At 40.9% G+C, this 8,222-nt stretch overlaps 1 pseudogene; it reads right to left on the bottom strand.

Annotated features, from left to right (window-relative positions):
• Nucleotides 1-648: 648 nt before the first annotated feature.
• On the bottom strand, nt 649-3,747 carry LOC143407572 (zinc finger BED domain-containing protein 4-like; annotated as a pseudogene).
• Nucleotides 3,748-8,222: the final 4,475 nt, after the last annotated feature.

Genomic DNA, 8,222 nt, shown 5'->3' with positions numbered 1-8,222 from the left:
GGACGGTGCAACCCTGAATGCAAAGACCTGAAACTGAACGTGTCTGGGACCACGTCACTGCAACTGCACACTCCATGACTCACCCAAGTACAGTTTTGTTCTCAAATGCTTTGTCCCTGTGGTAAAAAGTTAGCTTCCAGAATATTCTCTCCCCTCCTCGACCCATTTTAGAGCCTGCAGTTAAAACTGCTCAGTCAGGATGGCTTAAGCTCCACCTCCTATTTACAGGTCTCATTTCACAGCCACAAAAGCTGTTTGGTTGCAATTAAAGCAATATTTAATTAAAATACAGTGCCTGATTCATGGTTTTACACAATTGAATAAAAATCCTACAGGATAAAACTGTTTACATCTTGTCCCCATTCTAGGGAAACACATTTCTGATCTCTAACTTTTAAAAAATGTTGCAGTCGTGAATTAAAACCTGATCGCCCCACTTCATAACCGGCGAGACAGGCTGCTTCCAGTGGACTCCCAACACGCTGCGACCTGGCCTGACAGGAGTAAGACACGTGTGACATTACGGTGGGAGCCGGCGGGTGGCCCTGGATGCTGGCCTGGTGTCCCACGTGGCCCCATTGGGCGGGTCACAGCCCTGGTATGACAGCCAGCCAGCCAGCACGTCTGGTCTGGCGACTCAGTGTGAGTTCAATACTGAAAGTAGATCAAGGGAAGATTCACTTTCAAGAAGATAAGTTTTTCAAAATGCTCCATCATGAGCCTGGGCTGGCCAAAGCTGCCATTCTCTGCAGGCGTGCTGAACAGCTTTTCCAAAGGGACGGTACTTGGGGGACAGCCCAAAACTCTGACAGCTAAAGTGGACATCCCAGGCAGGATGACCGCATGAGGTTCCAGTAGGCAACAGCTGTGCTCCATCCAACACCTCCTCCTCCAGGTAGGCGAGCGCCATGTCTTCGGGCAGCCTCTCCCGACGGTCTTGCCCCTCAACCTTGGCCATGAGCTACCACAGGCTCTCCCCTCTGCCAGAGTCTCTCGACAGGGGCCCTGAGTCACAGCCATTGGAGGCGGCTGTGTCCTCTGAGGTAGAATTCAGTATTTCTAGCTCCCTGATTAGATCTTGCCTGTACTGCTCTACCTCCTCCTCCGTGAACAGGGAGGCTTTGGAGCGAGGGTCCAGCAGTGTGGCAAAGACGTACCTGGGGTCGTGGAGGGTGGTGGACAGGCGGCTCGCCATGGCTTTCTTCGGCGACTTCAGCAGAGTGTCAATGCCCATCGTCTCCCCAAAGAGCATCTTGACCTTCCTGCTGAGGATGTGGATCATGGGGATGACCTAGCTCAGAGTGGACACGTGGGCACTCATCTCCCGGCTGGCAGCATCAAAGGGCCTCAGCGCACGACACAGAACTGCATGACCTCCCACTGGTCGCAGCTGATCAGCTCTCTGAAGCTGCACTTGATGGACATCTCATTGATGGCCCTCTTCTGCTCCAGCAGGAGCTCCAGCACTGCAGTGATGTGCTCCACCTGGACGGCACGTCCTGGACAAGGTGGTGCTGTGGCAGCTTGTACTCCTGCCGCAGCGTGGCCAGCTTCTCCCTGGCTATGGGAGAGTGCTGGACACGCTCATACAGCTTTTGGGCAGCACTCAGCAGGCTCTGCACCATCCTCCGGCTCTTGATGGCCTCACTCCCCATCAGGTCCACCGTGTGGTTGAAGCAGGGCATGCTTGAGTGCGAGGTCCAGTGCGATCAACTCTGCTATCAGGCTGGTGATTTTTTTGGCAACTGGGTGAGAGTCATAGAACTTCTCACTGGGGTCTTCGAAGGAGGATGTGCCTGACAACTCTGTGCTCAGTGGTCCTGGACGCCTGGAGAGAGGGACAGGGTGGTCCCCAGGTGGACATCGGCTTTGATTAAATGGCCGTGGAACCTCTGCAGGCAACTGGTGCCCAGGTTGGTGGGCTTCTTGTCCCTGCTGATGCTCCCGCTGCAGTGCAGACACACCACCTTGGTGGAGTCCGCAGAGCAGATAGAGAAGTGGTTCCACAGCTTGGAGGTCTTCTTGCTGCTAACAGGAAACACCGGGGTGGTTCCTCCTGACCACCGCAGGCAGGCCAGGCATCTTGAAGGAGCAGCTTTCTGCAGAAGCCAAAGTGGCATAGAGAGAGTCGCCACACTGACACCCGTAAAGCCCTTCTGGGTCCTGACCACCTCGGGGTGGCGTCGGTACAGATGCCACATCAAACAGCTGGTGCCCACATCCCCTGATTGATGATGCAGCCACAGTACTGACACACGGCCTTCAGACTGTCCGTGGGGGCCACTGAGAAGTGGTGCCAGACCTCCGACTTCAGCCTCTTCGTGACCTTCTTCTGCTGGAAGACAGCACCAGGCTGGCACCTCCTGGGGCTCAACCCGCTGGCCTGCTGCTTCTCAGGAGAGGCGCCCATAGAAGCCTAAGCCACGGACATTCCGTGCTGAGTGCGTCCCCAGGCAAGTCCCCTCTGGGACGAAAGTCCTGGTTGTCCTCCATGGCCAACCATAACTACCCCAGCTCCTTCCTCATGCTAGTGTCTCAGGTCAACCGAGAGCTGGTTTGAGTGCCCCTGTGTGCCGACCCAGCATCACCGTCACCCTGTCACAGCTCTCCTCTGGGCTGCTCCTGTGAGTGCTCCATGCTGGGGCTCTGCTGCTGCCTGCCTGGCCGTGGGGACGTTAGTCTGCACAGGGGAGAGGAGACTGGCTTCTGGTCTTGAAGACAGGGTCCCCACCAATTCCACAGCACACACAGCCCTCCTGCATGTCTGTATTCATGCTTCCAAAGGTCCACTTCCCAGTTCTCACTCTGCAAACTCTAGGCCTGCCAAGGATCTGGGTGTCAGCTGGCCTGGCCCGGTGTGGGTGGTGTGGGCAGCACGGTCCTCCTGCTGGGGACAGCGAACTCATTCATTATGAGTTTTTATTTTTTCCTTTTTTAAATTTAGATAATTACCCAGTCACACACAGCTATACGGAATGATACAGCAAGATCCCTTGTATACTTTACCCAATCTTCCAATGGAAGCATTTTGAAGCTTTATAGTACAATGCTACAACTGAGATGTTGATATTAATGACAATCCACAAGTCATATTCAGATTTATTCAGTTATACTTGTATTTGCACATGTGTTAAGTCTATACCATCTTATCACCAGTTTATGATATCAAACAATAAAGTCAAGATGCTGAGAAGTTCCAACACCATACATGTTCTTCTTGTCTTTTAACTTGTCTACACTAACCTTTCTTCTGTTCCCTTTGGCCCTAACCCCTGTTTGTAGTATTCTATTCAATAGTGAATAGTGGATAGTTGGATCAATAGTGAAAACTCCTCTCTCATTTTGACAATAGTAGTTTGCGTCTGCTGTCATTTTTTTCTTCATAAGCCAGGCAGAGGACTAGAGATTCTTTTATTAGAGTGTAATAATTATACATAGTTATTTGGTTCATTTTTGACGAAATAAAACATGCAAGGAATATAATTTCAATCCTCATTCCCCACACTTTTTTTATTCATTCTTATCTCCTCCATTAATCTTCCTTTCACATCTTTTATTTATTTATTTTTATTGGTATTTTATATATATATATATATATATATATATATATATATATATATATATATATACACACACACACAGGTGAAATTCTTGTTGGTACACTTATATGTCTCTATAACTTGCCACTGTTAAATTTCTTCAATATTTTTATCCCTTTCCCTTCTTTCTTACCTCCCTCTCATTCATCTTCTTCTACTCTACTGACATACCTTATAACTTTTTGAAATTCAATCTCCTACCCTGCCACTTTCTTTCCCTTACTTTGCTCTAGCTTCCACGTACAACAGAAAACATCCGGCTCTTGATTTTCTAAGTCTGGCTTATTTCACTTGGCATAGTTTTTTTCCATTTCCATCCATTTAGCAGCAAATGCAATAATTTCATTATTCTTTATGGCTGAGTAAAACTCCATTGTGTATATATAACACATTTTCTTGATCCATTCATCTTTTGATGGAAATCTGAGTTGATTCCAAATTTTGACTGTTGTGAATTGTGCTACTATAAACATTGACATGGCTATATTGCTATAGTGTGCTGATTTTAGTTGTTTTGAGTAAATATCGAGGAGTGGGATAGGTGGATCATTTGGTGTTCCTAGTTTTTTGAGGAATGCTTTCCAGATTGGTTGTGCTAATTTTCAGTCCCTCCAACAATGTATTAGTTCATGTTTTTCCTCACATTCTTACCAGCGTTTATAATTGTTAATATTCTCGATAATTGCCTTTCTGACTGGAGTGAAATGAAATCTTAATGTAGTTTTGATTTGCATTTCCTTGATTGCTAGAGATGTTGAACATTTTTTAATATGTTTGTTGGCCATTTGTAGTACCTATTTTGAGAAATTACTAGTTTGCTCTTTGGCCCATTTTATTTATATATATATTTACATTGAGGTTTTTTTTTTTAATTTTTATTGTTGATTGTTCAAAACATTACATAGTTCTAGATATATCATATTTCACACTTTGATTCAAGTGGGATATGAACTCCCATTTTTACCCCGTATACAGATTGCAGAATCACATCAGTTACACTTCCATTGATTTACATATTGCCATTCTGGTGTCTGTTGTATTCTGCTGCCTTTCCTATCCTCTACTATCCCTCCTCCCCTCCCCTCCCCTCCCCTCTTCTCTCTCTACCCCGTCTACTGTAATTCATTTCTCCCCCTTGTATTTTTTTTCCCTTTCCCATTGAGGGTTTTTTTTAGTTCTTTATATATTCTGGGTATTAATCCCCTGTCAGAGGAAGAGTTGACAAAGTTTTTTTCCCGTTCCAGAGGCTCTCTCTTCACCTTCTTAACCATTCCTTTACTGTGTAGAAGATTTTAAATTTGAAGGTTCTCCATTTATTGATTCATGGTTTTATTTCTTGAGCTTTAGGGGTCTTGTTGAGGAACTTGCCAGCACAAACATGATGGAGTTTTGATCCTATGTTTTCTTCCAGGAGTTCCAATGTTTGTTGTATAATTTTAAGTTTTTGAATTATTTTAATTAATTAATTTATTTTAAATATATATATATATATATATGTATATATATATATATATATATATGCATTTTGATTCATTGTACAGAATTTAAGCACGATTTTACCTTTCTATGGTTGTACACGATGTAGCGTCATACCATTTTGTAGTCATACATGTACTAGGGTAATGATATCCATCTCATTCCAACATCTTCCCTACCCCCATGCACTCACCCTACCCTTCTGCCCCTTTGCATGGTAAAAAGTTTCTCCATTTTTCCTAGGCTTCCCCCCTTTTGTTATGGATCATCATCCACTTATCTGAGAGAACATTTAGCTGTTGGTTTTTTTGGGGATTGGCTTACTTCACTTAGCATGATATTCTCCAACTCCATCCATTTACATGCAAATGCCATAATTTTATTCTCTTTTAATGCTGAGTAAGATTCCATTGTGTATATATACCACAGTTTCTTTATCCATTCATCTATTTAAAGGGCATCTAGGTTGCTTTCACGGTTTAGCTACTGTGAATTGAGCTGCTATGAACATTGATGTGGCTGCGTTACTACAGTATGCTGATTTTAAGTCCTTTGGGTGTAGACTGAGGAGTGGGATAGCTGGGTCAAATGGTGGTTTCATTCCAGGTTTCGAAGGAATCTCCATACTGCTTTCCAGATTGGTTACACCAATTTGCGGTCCCACCAGCAATAGTTTTGATCAGGTCTTGTAATGTATCCTGCATCGCTTTTTTTTTGTTCAGAATTACTTTGGCTATTTTAGGTTTCTTTTTCTTCCAAATGAATTTAAGAACTGATTTTTCTAGTATGATGAAGAATTTCATTGATATTTTGATGGGTATTGCATTGAATCTGTGTATTGTTTTTGATAAGATGGCCATTTTGACAATATTAATTCTGCCTATCCAAGAACGTAGGATGTCTTTCTGTCTTCTGAAGCCTGCTTCAATTTATTTCTTCATTGTTCTATAGTTTTCATTTTAGAGTCCTTTTATTTCCTTGGTTAGATTAATTCCAAGGGCATTTTTAAAATTTTGTTTTGTTTTGTTTTTGCTTGAAGTTATTGTTAAAGGAATGGTCTTCCTGATTTCTTTCTCAACTGAATCACTATTCAAGTATATAAAAGTTATTCATTTATGAGTTTTGGTCTTGTATTCTGCTACTTTGCTAAATTCATTTGTCAGCTATAGAAGTCTTCTGATGGAATGCTTTAGGTCTTATAAATAAAGGATCATGTCATCGTCAAACAGTAAGAGTTTATCTTTTTCTTTTCCAATTTGTAATTTTTTAAATTTTACTTCTCTTGCCTGATTGCTCTAGATAGAGTTTCAATAAGTGTATTGAACAGAAGAAGTGAGGGTAGATATATTTGTTATGTCCCTGATTTTAAAGGAGAAATTTTTCTTTTTTCTCTATTTGGTATGATGTTGGCTTTGGGTTTATCTTATATTGCCTTTATAATTTGAGATAAGTTCCTTCTATCCTTCGTATCATCAATGTTTTAAAGAGGAATGGTGGTTGTATTTTATCAAAGACTGTTTCTGCAGCATTGAGATGATAATATGATTCCTGTTCTTAATTCTTTAAGTGATATATTACATTTATTGGTTTCACTATTCTGAACCAACTTTACATCTGTGGATTGAAGCCCACTTGATCATGCTGTTTTATCTTCTTAATATGTTTTGATTGCAGTTTGCTAAAATTTTATTGAAATTTTTTAGAAATATGTTCATTAGGGATATTGGTCTGTAGTTGTTTTTTTTTTTCTTTTTCCCTAAATATGTATTTGTGTGGTTTGGGCATCAGGATTATACTAGCTTTATAGAATGTATTTGAGAGTGTTGCATTCCTTTTTAATTTCATGGAAAATTTTTAGGAAGATTGGTGTTAGTACTTATTTAAAGGGCTGGTAGAACTCAGCTGAGAATTCATCTGGTCCTGGGCTTTTCTTTCTTGGTAGACTTTGAATTGCTGTTTCATTTTCATTATTTGGTATTGGTCTGTTCAGGTTTTCTATATCTTCCTGGTTCAATTTGGGCATTTCATATTTAGCTAGAATTTGCATGTTATTGGAGTATAAATTTTCAAAATAGTTTCTGTGAATCCTCTGGATTACAGAAGTGTCTGCGGTGATATCTCCAATTTATGTCCAATATTTTACATCAGCCCCCTCTTTCTTTTGGTTTATCAATCTTATTGTTTTTGAAGGAACAACTCTTTGTTGCACTGATCCTGTGTATTGCTTTTTTAATTCTCAGTTTCACTAATTTTGATTATGATCTTTATTATTTCATGTCTTCTACATGATTTTGAAATTAATTTGTTTTTTTTCTAAGACCTTGAGGTGGAGCATAATTTTATTCGGGGAGGAGCTCTATTTTTTAATGTAGGTTTCCAATGCAATAAATTTTCTTCATAGAGCTGCTTCATGCTAGAATTGTGACTTTCTGATCATTCCAAAGAAAAAACTTAGTTTTTGTTGATTTTTCTCTGGTTTTCCTAATACTGATGCCCTTCATTTCTGTTCCCATTGTTTACTATCTTACAATTTTATATTTGCTTTAAGTTTAAAGAAACTTCTCTTTTTCTAGTTTTTCAGGGTAGAAGCTTAATGTTTTAGCCCATATCTTTCTTCTTTACTAACATATATTCTTACTTCTACAAATTTTCCTCCAACAAAATACTGATTCACATATATCCTTTGTACTCTGATGTTATGTTTTCAGTTTTACTTAATTCAAAATATTTTTAAATTTGCCTTGAAATGCATTTACCCAGTAAATTGTTCATCAGTGTCCTATTTCATTTCCAAATATTTGGAGATTTTCAGCCTCTTTCTGTTATCTATTGCTAGTTTAATTCCATCGTTGTCTGAGAACATGCTTTGTGTAATTTCTGTTCTTCTAAGTTTGTTCAGATGTGTTTGGTTCAAAATGTGTTCTATCTCAGTTCAATGTGAGCGTGAGAGGAATATGTATTTTGTTATTTTGGGGTGAAGTATTCCAGAAATGTCGATCAGATCATGTTGATTGATGGTGCTTCCTGGGCCATCTATATCCCTACTGACTTCCTGCCTGATTTCTGTATCAATTACTAAGAAAAGAGTGTTGGAATCTCCAGCTGAAATAGTGGATTTGTCTATTTCTCTTTGCAATTCTGTCAGTC

This window comes from Callospermophilus lateralis, chromosome 9 (genome assembly GCF_048772815.1).
Source record: "Callospermophilus lateralis isolate mCalLat2 chromosome 9, mCalLat2.hap1, whole genome shotgun sequence".
Lineage (NCBI taxonomy): Eukaryota > Metazoa > Chordata > Mammalia > Rodentia > Sciuridae > Callospermophilus > Callospermophilus lateralis.
The sequence above is the reverse complement of the archived record's forward strand: the minus strand, read 5'-3'. Positions and strand labels throughout refer to the sequence as shown.